Source organism: Abramis brama, assembly GCF_963993115.1.
Source record: "Abramis brama genome assembly, chromosome: 4".
NCBI classification, from domain to species: domain Eukaryota; kingdom Metazoa; phylum Chordata; class Actinopteri; order Cypriniformes; family Leuciscidae; genus Abramis; species Abramis brama.
Window position 1 is genome coordinate 38,183,300 of NC_139966.1, and position 14,531 is coordinate 38,197,830.

Consider the following 14,531-nt stretch of genomic DNA (forward strand, 5'->3'; position numbering starts at 1 on the left):
AAAGATCTACAAGTTTGAAAAGACGAAGCAACACGATATTCTAAATCATGTCATTGATTCATGCAATGTCAGACGAATGTATTAAATCCGAACTGGATATTTTTACCCTTCCTTTAACACAAAAAGCTATTGAGAAAAACACTTATGTGGAAATCCCACCCGTGTCAGCGATTAATGATGCTTCTCCGATTGAGTTTTTCATTGCAGGGACTGGTGAAGATTACACTGATCTGAATAACACATTATTATATACTCGCGTTAAAATAACTCTGCCAGATGGGTCTGATCCGCCACAAGGTGCTCCGGTTTCGCTTGTTAATTATCCTGGAGCCTGTATTTTCTCAAAGGTGGACGTTTCACTAGGAGACCGGCTGGTGTCACACTCCTCCAATACGTATCCGTACGCTTTAATGCTGAAATTACCGATACCAGTTAAAAATCTAAGACTTTTTTACTTTTAGTGGAGATGTCAAATCCAGCTATCGTTTTACCTGCATTTAAACAAGCCAGCAACTAGTGATCAAAATGCGTATCACATGTTGTGTCCTATTTGGATCAGAATGATCAAATGTACACTTCTAGGATAATAGTAGTTTAAACGAAGTGGCGCTAGGTCATGTTAGTTTACTCAGCTCAGGTGGTTTGCTTACTATCTGGCATCAGGGTGATGAATGCCCTATTTGAGGTTAGTATTTCCTGTAACAAGTCATTGTAATGGAAACGAATATGCAGCAGTGCCAATTTCAACCAGCAGGTGGCAAATGTCTGTATGTTTCAAAAAGCAGTGCATAGTCTGTTGGCATGTGAGGCTTACACATGCATTCAAGATTTTCTTTAAATCAGTAAAATTCTAATTTTACTAATGCAGCTTCCTGCTTCTTTTTGAGCACACATTTTCATCTACTTTAAAAGTTGTATGTTCTATGCCGACTAGGAACTTTGCAGCAGAGGCTTGCATTGTGATCATGCGGGGTGCCTTCTGGTTTGTTTGCAGTTCAGAGTCAATGGGGTCTTAGGCACCCTTTCTGACGAGGCCTTGTGTGTTAAAGGCCTTCTGCGTCAGGTCACACATCGTTGAGTGGGCATTGCGTGGGGTGGCCAGATGGTGACTAACTGGTTTTGGAGGGGAAAAAAAAGTTGAAAAAAGCTGGTGTCATCCTCTGTCACAGGTTCGTTACAAGCTCCAAGGTGAGCTCGTTCAGAGTCTGTGGTAGTAGCACAGACACTTTTAGGTCTGTTTGGTGTCTGGGGCAGTGCCCAGTCTGCATTCAGACTCTTAGTCTGAGAATCCTGTTATGATGGCTTGTTCCAGCCGCTGGTAGTGCCATAGCCAAAGCCAGAATGCAGTGCCACTCTGGGCTGGATGTGATCCAGAGCAGATGGAGTTTATTTTGGTGTGTCACACCGGTCGAAGACTGCAGGTGAAAATCAATGTCTCGTAGATTGGCAGGGACGTTGTGGTCTCCTGCAAGCTCTGGTGTAAAGGCAGGGATGTTTCTGCCCATTCGCTTGAGATTTTTGAGTATCACTTCATGTGCCGTTTCAGGGTTTGTCTTAAACCTTTTCCTCTGTGGCTGCAGAGGCTCTCAGGACACTGGCGGGTGAATGTTAAGCGTTAAAGGTGCTGTATGTAGCTTTTTTATCAAAACGAATCCTTTTTTTATTGCCTGTGTGTGAAGGGGTTGTAATCTCACATTAAAATTATCCACTTTGCGGGTTTTGCTATTACCTCTGAAAGCAAGTATTCTTATTTTTATGTGAAGGTCCCGGGTCGGATTTACCGCCAGTGACGTCACCTGCATGCGCGCTCCCGAGCCTCTCGACTCGTCTAGCCTACTGACTTTGCACTCAACAGCGACGACACTGCAACTTATGACATGGACTTATGACTTATGCAACTTATGACATGTCTGATAACACTAAGAAACGACCTGCGCCCAGCAAAACACAGACTCCAACACAAACTCCACATATTGATAAAAAAAAAAAAAAAAAAAATTTCTGCTGAAGCTCCTATTAAAGGCCAGATGTGAATCGGATGAACTTCGGGTAAAAAACACGGATCAACATCGGCAGGGCATTTGAATCATAGTGAGAAACCTTATCTACAAACCTAGAATGTACATTTCCTGAAGAAAATGTGAAGTTAGTGCTTGCAGTGGCAAAATTCGACACGGTTGATAGGGTTCCATACTTATCATGGTAACATTACGAGCATGGAGCATTAGTTCAACGTCAAGCTGATAAAAGTAGCCTATTATTGTAACGTTGCAGTGGGAGTTTACCTGAGTTTCCAGCATGTTGTGGGATGCTTTCTCCAGTGTGTTGCGTGACGCGTCTCAGTCTGGCCGGTACCCACAGTGCTCGCTCATAAATTCGAGCACGCGTAAGAGCACGCGCTTGTAAACTTATTGGTTGCAATCTGAAACATCACCGCTAGAGGTCGCTGAAAACTACATACAGCTCCTTTAAGAGAAAAGGCAAGAACACAATTCAATCCTCTGTCCCAGAGTGAAGACAACACCAGATGATATATAATAAAGAAAGGATTTTATTTACAAAACCAATACCAAAGTAAAAACAAATCATAGGTAACTAGGGAGCAATGCCTCAGGGGGAGCAAGGCCCAAAATAATGAGGGGTTATACTCTCCGTCTCAGGCACACTCACAAACGAGTTCCAGGTGCTGATGATTAGGCCTGAGAGAGAGTAGAGAGAGAAAGAGAGACAGCAAGCAAACAATAACAGGGCACACAACCATGCCCACACTTTCAGAAACAAAGTAAATCAAAGAAGATCAGGGGCCCGTTCTTCGTACGTTGCTTATTACATCCGAGATCAAATGACACATCCAAGATGATATCTGTCATGTATTTACTAGAGCAACAAATACGATGACGAATAGTCTTGATTTTGATTATTTTATTTGCTGATTAACCAAAAGACTTTTCAGTTAGGAACTCAAACACTACACTTCAAGTGCTCTGGTAGACTGTTTTACTCTTGAAGGCGCGCTCCTTTTTATCGGGAGCTCTCACAGCCAATCACAAACACTGTTGCTCTCACAGCCAATAACAAACAAGATCAAAAGTCAACTCAAATACAAATTAATAGTATTCAAATACAAATGTTAATACACAACACTCCTCCCCTGAAATCTGGAAGTCACAATTTTATCATTTCAAACCACACAAAAAAAAACAAAAAAAACATGAGCCCTTGTTTTTAACACATCCTTGTTAATTACATCTTTCTGAGACGGTTCATCATTTAACTCTGGTTGTTGCAATTCCGAACCGATGAGCTGGTTTACATGTCTCTTTCAATTTCCCAAACACTTTTACCAAGTATGTAACAGAACCTAGCACCTTAAACTGGATAGTTCTACATTTATTTCAACTTTTTGTGTGAGGTTTTAGTAAGATCTTTATTTTATATTATTTATAATCATTTTTATTCTTTTAAAGGATAGAATGTTTTTTTGTATGAAATTGTTTAATCACAGCGTCTGAACAGTACGTTTCAGATGTCAGAGCTCAAAAGGGTGGGAGGGGAATCCCATGACACACACACACACAGATGGTCACATCTCCTCTGATGTCCACACACACACACACACACACACACAGATGCGCGCACTCCCTATGTTTTGAGACGGTGCTTTGAGAGACTCATTGCAATTTTTTGTGACTCTCATTTTATTTAAACTTTTGCTGTGAGGTTTTAGTAAGCTATTTTATAAACATTTCATTTATATCAGGGGTGTCCAAACTCAGTCCTGGAGGGCCACTGTCCTGCAGAGTTTAGCTCTAGCCTGCCTCAACACACCTACCTGGAAGTTTCTAGAATGCCTAGTAAGACCTTGATTATCTGGTTCAGGTGTGTTTAATTGGGGTTGGAGCTAAACTCTGCAGGACAGTGGCCCTCCAGGAGCAGGATTGGACATCCCTGATTTATATTGTTTTAAAGAACAGAATGTCTTTTCAACGTTTGTGTGAGATAAACTTCCACAGTTTTTTCCTTATCAGTTTTCACAGTACAGCCCGGATAAGCTAAGGGATATGTAGGGAGGAGAATCCTGTGATACCAACTTCCAAAACACACACTAACTGTAATGTTCAAAAGGCTTCAAAAGGCATCAAAACCCGAAACTAGCTGTCATGACATAATTATTATAACTGTCTTCAAAAACACAGACACTAACTGTCATGTTCAAAAGGCTTCAATAGGCATCAAACAATCAGACTTTCTGTCAGATACCATGACATAATTATTTAATCACAGTGTCTTCAAAACCTTCTGTCAATATCAAATGTCTGTCATAGCCATGACGTAATTATTAAAACACTTTCTGTCAATATCAAAAGGCATCAAAAGACTTCAAAACCCCAAACTAGCTGTCAATAACTACATGATCAAGGGTTAGGAGGGTCAATAGGTCAAAACTAGCTGTCAAAAAAACTTCAAAACCCCTTTGATCTCTTTGATCTCATCTGATCTTCTTTGATCCTATGCCAAAAGGGACAGGTACATGTCACCGGAAGGGGCGTGGCACCTGTCAATCAATCATTTTTTGACAGGAGGTGTAGCATATCAACTACTCAAGTAGTTCCGCCATCCGGCATTTGCTTAGTTTAACACCACATCAAAACAAAGCAAGAGAATGGTTCTCTACACCCCACTTAACATCTTTACCAACCTATAGTTTGAGTGTTTCTCTATTCACATTAGTTCCTTCTCTGGCTACAAGCTCAATCCTCTGCTGACCTCTGGGAGGTTCAGAGGGGGCTTGCCACAGTGAGTTGACAAAAAATTCCAAATTTAATTAAATTCAACTTAACTGAATAGGAATATTCAGGCTCAACAGGTGTAAATACACAAAATAAAATAGGGGTAGACTTAAGTCGAAATAAAAGAAACACAAATAGAACCCAAGGTATCTGGATTTCAACTAAAAAGTGAAACCAAAAGGGAGGGGGTCGAGAGAGAGAGAGAGAGAGAGAGAGAGAGAGAGAGAGAGAGAGAGAGAGAGAGGACGGAGCAGTTTAAACCGCCTATGCGACATGCATTGCATTGTGAAGCTCTGAAACCAGTGTGAATCATTTGTCTCAAATCAGTGATTCTGAGCGTGTATCAGACTGCTAAAGTCACGGGATTTCAGTAAACGGGCCTTCGTTGCGCATCATAGCTGTTTCGAAATTATTATAAATTTCAACGGTTCGTGAACCAGTGTGTATTTCATTTCTACAGTATGTGATCTTGTATCACTTTTATAGATTCACACAGAAAAATGATGGGTTAAAAATAACCCAACTTGGGTTGTTTTATAACCCAACCGCTGGATCAATATTGCACCAGACCAACAGTAGTTAATTTGACCCAGCAAGATGGGTTGGTAATTTTTAACCCAACAGATTAGTTAAATATTCTACCCAAATGTTGGGTCAAATTAAATACAATTCTGAGTTGATTCAACTACATATTTGTTATATAGTGTACCCAAATGCTGGGTCAAATTAATTACAATTCTGGGTTGATTCAACTACATATTTTTTATATAGTGTACCCAAATGCTGGGTAAAATGAACACATAGCTATAAAACTGTTAAACTACAAACCTAGAACAGAATAAATGCTAGATTTATGCATATATTATGCAATAAACACTTAAACAATACAAAAACAAAACAACATAATGGAATCTTTGAAAAAAAATATTATATTACATTAATTAATATCAACAATATAGTGGCTGAACATTCAACAGGCCAACAGTCAACAGGTGAACAAATTCAAGTAAACAAATTCAAGGTTGCTCAAAAGTTGGCAAAGTTGTAGGTGGAAGCAAGGCTGGCAGCTGCCTCAGGGCGAGGTTCCCAACGCCATCTGTAGGAAGACATAGGTGTCAATATGATGTGGAATGGCATACCTGTGATTTTGTCATTCAATATCCAACTAAAATAAAACCCATGCTAACTGTTACGTGCAGTTAATTACCACCCTGCAGCTGGTTAGTTTGTAGTTTAGTTAATCCTCCTATTATTGGGCCGGAAGGCTGCAGAGATCTAAGTATTTAAAAGAGTACCAGAGTGCAGTCACTGCGTTTCTGTGGCAGTAAACGTGTCACACACACCCTTAACTAAGCGTGCTATATTCAGAGTTGTACAAGATATTCAAGGCTGACAATGTTAACATGACAACAGCAACAGCTGCGCATGCGCACACACACACACACACACACACACACACACACACACACACACACACACACACACACACACACACATGATTTGCATGATTTGAAGGGGCTTGCATGATTTCATAATCCCTGCAATTTCATCGCATAAAATTGCATAAATATCCCGCATATTCCATCACATTTTTTAAGAAAAACGTGCCGCATAATCAAGGATTTTTGCCCGCAACACAAAAATCACAAAAAAACTCTGCGTTTTTCTGGAGACTGGTTAATGTTATTAGTTACACCGGTACTGCTGTGTTGACTCTGCAGTGAAAGCTTGGACTTTTTTGTACCCAATTAGCATAAAGAGGCTGACAGATTTATTTAACTCTATTCCTATGATGATATCACTCACTATTGTAACAAATACGACTTTGGGTTAATGTGAATTAGCTCAAGAATATAGGGAATTTTGGAAATATTAATAATTATGACTCATGGTCATAATTCATAAGTCGCATGTACATTTATTTTATCAATTATCGAGATTACCTTGTTCTGTAACTGGTCTGATCATCAGTTATTCGTCCAGCGAATAAATGTAAGATCACAGTTAAGAAGGGGTATTTACAAACTCCGAGAAAGTTTTATGTTCTGGCCACGAACATCAAACTTTCTGAGTTTATTAATTAAAACTACTCAATGTAGTCTATATATATCGAGCTTGTAGCTAGATCTTTTGTTTCATTGACTTTATAAAAGCGGGCTTTCAAACACAGAGACAGTTAAAATATTCATGGATTTTAATAAATGTAAAACTAGAGATTATATGAGCTACAAATACAAACGTACATAAAAATACAAACAATAAACACAAACACACATTTAACCAAACAAGAAAATACGTGATCAGAATAAAATGAAATGAAAGAAAGAAAGAAATAGAGAGAAGGGAAAAGCTAGTAATTATTACATACAGAAACCTAGGTTCACGAGACACCTGGAAACAGCTTTTATCAGATAATGTACTTGCGAGTTTCTGTGCTCTTTCTGGTGAGGCTGAGGCAGGACAGCGTGGACGGTGTCAATCCTGTTTCTGCTGCGTCTTCCGGTGCCGCGGGAAGCTTGAAAGGCTCACTGAATGTAACGTTACCGAGAAAGTTCAGATTCGTCTCCCGGGAGGGAAGAGGCAAAGATATCTTAGTTGCAGAAGACGGCAGGGCAGCTCTACATGACACGGAGGTATGCGTCCCAGAGGCCAAGGCAAGGCCTGTTCAGCGGGTTGCGATGGAGCCGTGTTGCGCGTGGAGGAGGAAGGGCGACAGATCAGGGATGAGAGAGAAGAGAGCAGGGATCAGAGAGCGAGATGAGGGGGTTTCTGCCTTTTAACAGACCTCTGTTTACGCCTTCTCTTTGGAACGACAGCGAATCAGATCTTCTTATCTGAGGCGGGAAAAATTCTCTTTGTGTAAAGAAAAGAACATGCCTCCGTTGACCATGTGTTTTATGAGGGAAAGGATCATATTTAGAAATATGATATTTCCTGGAACAAATGCATATTATTGTACTTTGCAGTCAAGATTCGACTCCGTTAGATGGAGAGGATTACAGAGATATCAAAAATAGAATATAGACGTTGTAGCAATGCACAGATACATTATTATGCATTAGTATAGGCATTTTAGTTCTATTAATGTTACAATAGGACATATATGCTTTCCTATGGTTTACACACACCTCTTAACATAAAAAGGGATATATTTAGTACATTTAAGACTTTATTGGTGAAAAGTCTTTTCCTGTGGTGGGTTTCTGTTTGAAAGTCCACGAGTGTGTGTGTGTGTGTGTGTGTGCGTGGATGTGTGGAATGTCACGAGGTTGTAAAGTTGGGGGGGAAGGTCATGGGGGTACCAGCCAAACTGGCGCTGGCAAATTGGTCCTCGTGGGGCAATTATTAACCAGCAAGGACAAAGACGATGTGTTTTGCCATCACATGATCCACTTAATGCGAAAAGCAGATGTCATTGTTGCTACACTATTCTCATGATGTTTTTCACTGTGTGAAATGTTCGAGAAGGCTGTGAATTGTGCAAATACAGGTGTTAATAACTAAAGCAAATTTACACTTTTTTTGTTAACTATAATAATGATAGTGGCCAAATTTTTTTATCAAAAACCTTAAAAATGTTGGACAGAGGAACGCTAACACACTGACGCCTGTAAAACAGAAAAAACACATTACACATGTAAAAAGTAAAAACTAGATTTGAACGGATAGTTTGGATTGTAGGACATGAAGATGTATGAAATACTTACAGTTAATATAGGCAATGTGCAGGGATTAATTTATAACCAGAGTCTCGTGTTCAAAGTTTTGATTTGGTGAAATTATGAACATGAAGAAATCTGTCATGGATTTGTTTTTCAGATGTGTTTTTGACTGTAATCCGCTTGGTGTGACAAGGAAGTGAATGTTTTTTTGGGTTTTTTTTTTTGCAGGGATGTTTTTATTATTAGTGGCGGATAATTTCCACAGATTGGTGAAATGGAAGTGAATGTTTTTTTGCAGGGATGTTTTTATTATTGGTGGATAATGTTCACAGAATGGTGAAATTATGAACATGAAGAAATATGTCATGGATTTGTTTTTCAGATGACGATGCAGCTTCCATAATGTCTGTGGGGAGAATAAAAACGGGTGAATGAAATTAAGAAATAGCATAGACAAATTTAAAAGCATATAAAATAACAGATATGTGAAATAAGATGAAATTTATTTAACTATTTCTAAAAGTAAGTTTTAACCTTTTAAACACCACATTATATGAGTTAAGAATACAAATGTCTGTCTGATAGTCTCTCAGGAGTGTATAAATAGCCGATCGTGGAATTTTTCGATACACAGTGTGGACATCATTTTAGATCATATTCCAATTGGATACAAAGATAATCGGATTTGGACTGACAGTGTGAATGTAGCCATAGTTAACTACTTTACGTCAACATTTTAGCCATAGTCAACGCTTCATTTACACATGTGGCTGATGCTGTGCCTCTATCAACCACAAACGCCATCTTTCATCAGTTTTTTGCACTCTTCTCTTTAACTTTCGCCAGTCTATAGAACTCAAAATGTTTTTTCTCTGTGCGACCGATTAGTACAGACCAAAACACAACCATTTTTCAGCAGCAATAATCAGCCAGATTTGCAAGTCCGTTCAGTTCAGTGGCATTGTTTACATTCAGTGCCTCCAAAATGGCCGACTTCCGGATTGATGACGTGTAGTGAAAACCCTCTATAGCATTTGACTAGAACGACTTACAGTCACAAAACCAACTGTAAAGTGTTCACGTAGGTGTCAGGCATAATGCGCACCCTTTAGATTTTTGATATTTATTCAAATAAATTGAAGTTTGCTATTGAAGTTAGATTAGAAACGTGTATGCCAATGTTGTATGCAACTTTAGAGACGGTCCCTAAATGTGCGAATGTCCAATGTCAAGCCAATTTAGGCTACATTTAGTCATTTAGCAGACGCTTTTATCCAAAGCGACTTACAGTTAAACTAACAGAGGACAACAATATACAAGTGCTATGACTCTTCCCAGTTTAATCTAATGCAGTACATGTAGGCATACTTATATATAGCGTTTTGTCCCGACGGAAGGGGAATCCTTGAGTATGATGAGGTATTAAGGGGAAACCGATTTAATCCCGTTCATGGTAGAGAAAGCTGATAACATGTAGGCTACACAGGGAAAGTAACAATGAAGTTATTGAATGAAACATAAACACAGCTTTTTTGTCTTTATCATCTTTTCCGCATATATACTGACCCAGATAATCATTTTCATTTTATGAATGAATGGCTTGCTTCCTCTAACTGTTGCTCTGGTCTTCGTCAACAATACGCACTTGAACCCCCTGCTGGTGAGGTCGACTAACAGCAGATGGAGAGTATGCTCGGCAATCTACTGCTTTTCCTGCAGTTCCTGGATGTCAATGTTGAATTTACTGTTGAATTTGAACCACTGAATTAGGGGAAGCGAATTTGCAAAGTGAAATAAAATGGATTATTGAATTTTTAATAATGGAAATATTCACAGCTTAAATATTCAACCATGTTGTTAAAAATACAATGCATTAAAATGGCTTTTTTGTTTCAAAAACATTTGGCATTATTTTACTTCCATAAATGGTGGTAACGTTAGCACATACACTCTTAGAAAGAATGTGTCAAAAATGACACAACCTGTGTTAAATTTTAACACATCTGTGGGTGAGCTCCAGGACTACTAGATTTGTGTTAATTTCAACTCATTCACTGTGTTAATGAGTTTAACACACTAAATGTGTCAGAAAGGTTAACATAAAGATGTGTAAAATATGTGTAAAAGATGTGTAAACATGTGTAACATTAACACATTATGTGCTATCCTTGGTTACACACACTGTGTTAAGAAAGGTATCTAAAATCCTAAATCCTAAACAAAATAAGCATTTGACAAAATAAAGTCTGTGGTTGATTATCTTATTTATTATAATGACTGACATATCAACAATTAAATTCAATCCAGAATAGAACAATACAATTTAAAGCAGTCAAAAAGGAAATGTCCAACATAGGATAAAACAGTTATTTTCTCAATCTCATTAGGTAACATAACACACTTCCCCACCTTCAAAATAATTTCACTTATTTCCAAAACATTTTTGGCTTGATGTACATTGGTGGCCAAGTTTAGAAAATATTAAGCATTTTAATGTTTTTGAAAGAAATCTCTTATGCTCACCAAATATTTTATTTGATACAAAAGTACAGTAAAAACAGTTAATATTGTGAAATATTATTACAATGTAAAACAGCTGTTTTCTATTTGAATATATTTAAAAAATATTATTTTATTCATGTGATCAAAACTGAATTTTCAGCGTCATTACTCCAAGTTTTCAGTGTCACATGATCCTTCAGAAATCATTCTTATACGATGATTTGATGCTCAAGAAACAGTTCTCATTATTATTATCAATGTACTCCTCCATCTTTTTCACAGCATTGAAGTAAAAGTGATCATAAAATCAGTCTTTAATAAGCCAATCTTTGGGAATAAGCATTTTGTTCACCTTTGGGAAAAATACATAAATGCACCTAAACCTAAATTAACTTATCCTGTTCAGAACTTAGTCTTGTTTAGCCAGACCTATCCCTAGACTCTATTGCAGCTTTTCTTGACCAAGCTTTTCTTGATGTCCCTACAATAACAGACTGGCTGCATCTAATAAATTATTCATTCAAGAACGTTAAGCAATTTTACGGCAACAATGGAGCCGCGAACTTCAAATACTTTTGAAAATCCAGCGTTTAGTTGATCCTGGTAAGCGCTCATTGTCACAGTTGTAAGCACAATAGCATTCTTCTTCCACGAGGGGTTTTGGTGTCACGGCATTTGTTTCCAGGCGAACCGATAAAGAACACGACACTCACATCTCCCGAACATCCTGTAGAATTCAACCAATCAGATCGCGACTTTGAAACTCCTGAAGTGTTTCCAGAAAAGTGTGACATATGCATCAGTCCCGTTTCCTGGATGCAAACGTGTCCACCAACACAAATGTGCTCAGTTCTTCTTCAGAGAAGATCGCAGTTCCAACACTATATAAAAATATAATAGGGAGAGAGAGAGAGAGAGGAGAAAATTACACAAGCATCAAATTGTTTTTAATCTCCATCATACTATAATTCAGAATATATATATTTGTAAGTAACACTCTTTTGTCAGCACATTCAAACATTTCAGTTGAACTGTAAACTAAATTATGCCAGATTAAATTTTAATACTTACATTTCCTTAATTCTCTCCAAAAATGCTGAGATTCGTAGGCTTAACTGCAATCAGGGATTTAGGCTAGCCAATTTCAGCTTGTTTGCAGTGAAGGGACAGCTGTTTGAGACAAATACACAGTAAGATACATGATGCAAGAAATCCCCATGTGATGATCTTTTTCTTTCCCTCAGTAGTTAACCTACCTGTGCGCTGATAGGCTATGCTTATTAGGCACCTTCCTGGTCAGGTCGGACTCCTTGGCCTAATAATAGATCAAAAGAATGCAAAAATAAAAACTTAAGTTGTTTAGAATGCTTGATTTGATATGAATTAATGATTTAGTGAGTTTTACTGCAATGCTTACCTGAATAAATTAAATCTGGTGAGACTGAACACGGTGGTCGGTGGAAAATGGTCCATCTTCTGATTGGTTCATTTGCTGTGTAATAAATATTAGACATAATGCAAAGGTCACTTATTTGATATAAAGTTAGCACATGTAAGTTATTGTATGCTAACAGTTACCTAGCCTGCACATCACTGGCTCAAGAGCACTTAGACATATTGCTAATCATTTCAGCAAACTTTCAAATCCACTAAGTTACTACGACTACATTTTATACGTAACGTTAATCAAATTAATAAAGAGTAGACGATTTTTAAAACACCCTTACAGATAACATTTTGTGTATTGTAAATCGAGTAAAGTTAGCACTAAGTTACAATCTAGGTGCGGTCACGTTTACCATTGCTTGGCGAAATTTTGCGTGTAAAATCCATTTATTAATAAAGGTCTCTTCATTATCTGGAATTTCGTGTGAAAGTGGAAAAAAATTATGCCGATTTTGAATCGGGGTTTCCACGCAAATTCGCAGCATTGATCAACATAAAGCTGCTTGGTTTAGCCGTGCTTCAGCTAACTTTAACGTATTGACAATAGTCGAGTTCTTTGCCCGCAAAATCTCGTCGTAACCTAGCTTTTAAATCAGTATTAAAATAACAGTAGCAGGAAATATTGTTTTTGTAAATGAACATGAGTAAAAAAATTATAATTCAAGTACAGCGAGCTTACCTCAAGAACCTTGAGCATCACCGGCGTGATTAGGCGCGAATCATCTCCTCCCTGGTAAAGAGGTGGTTTTCACGAACAGTTTTGACGCGAGGAGTAGTCGATAACGAAGTGATAAGGTATACATGTTTTATTTTCAACAATATAGTAAAAACAAAATAGTTGCTGTCGTTAACAGACTTATATCTACTAACGTTACTGAACTGACTGGAACTGGATTATGTTCACTCAAAAGTCACCTTATTGGTTGGTTCAGTTCGACTAGCTAATTTAAATAACGGTCGCGTTATAAAAAATAACACATTAAAGTGTGTAAGCACATCAGTCTACTCATATTGTGTTAAATGCTTTGAGTAAATACCCAAGTTGTGTAAACTTTAAACTACACATGGATATGTGTAAAATAGATTATTTTTTTATACACAGTTTTAGTTAATATTGACACAAAATGTGTAAATTAGAGTGTTACACATAATTTGTGTAATTTTTCTACACATTCCTTATAAGAGTGTAGTAGTATGGACGGCGACAATGAAAATTAAGAAAATGGAGATCCCAGAGATTCGGCAGACAAGCAGCAAGACATTCCCAATCATCCTTGGCCTTATCTGAGAGAAATGTTTGAGATAGTAAGCATCAAGAATGACTCCTGGCAAATGTGTTGCAAATTGTGCCAACCGAAACACCACAAACTGCTGGCTGGGTAAGATAAATGTATTGTGCCCCTCTCTGATAATTGTAAATAATAATAATTATTAATATTATAATAGATAACAATACAATTATACACTATTGCCACTAACAATAATAATACAAAAAAATATTATATAAATATTTTTTTTGGCAGAAGCATTTGACAGAGGTGAAATAGTAGGCGGAGTTTCCTTTGCAGCACAATGTACGCAGCAATTCGCCGGGAGTCTTCAAACTACTGGAGCAGCAGGTAACATTAAGCTAATAGGGAAAAGTTACATTTATCCAACCATTCTACTGTTAAAGTTGCGGTAGCATGCGAGTTACGCTAAAATAAAAGTATAACTCGATTTCAGCCGCATTCTGAGTTTAACAATGTTATTCATTTTTATCCAAGGCCATAGCAAGTGTTATTAGCTTGGGGAAATACATCTAGTGAAATATAATCTTAAGTCCATGTCCAACTCTAAATTGTAAGGAATTTATATCTTTGATTTCATAGTAACACTTTACAATTAGGTTAATTTGTTTATTATGCATGTATTAACATGAACTAACCATGAGAAACACATTTGTTGTATTTGTTAAAAATAATACACCTGTAAATTGTATGTTCATGTTATGTCACAATCAGTGCATTAACTAAAGTTAACAAATACAACTTTTGATTTTAATGTTTTAGTAAATGCTGAAATTTATATTAACTAAGATTAATAAATGCTGTAGAAGTGCAGTTCATTATTAGTTCATGTTAACAAATTT

At 37.5% G+C, this 14,531-nt stretch overlaps 1 protein-coding gene and 1 long non-coding RNA gene across 2 annotated transcripts in view; both read right to left on the bottom strand.

Moving 5' to 3' along the window:
- LOC311082184 (laminin subunit beta-1-like) overlaps positions 1–14,531 on the bottom strand; it is a gene marked incomplete at its 5' end in the record, with an annotated part of 162,848 nt that overhangs the window by 44,152 nt on the left and 104,165 nt on the right. The gene's annotated exons all lie outside the window — the stretch shown is intronic.
- Positions 11,249–12,514, bottom strand: LOC311081229. Its single transcript, XR_014605836.1, has 4 exons — positions 12,372–12,514; positions 12,211–12,269; positions 12,026–12,124; positions 11,249–11,835 (listed from the first exon to the last, which is right to left on the bottom strand). It is a non-coding gene; the product is annotated as an uncharacterized lncRNA (long non-coding RNA).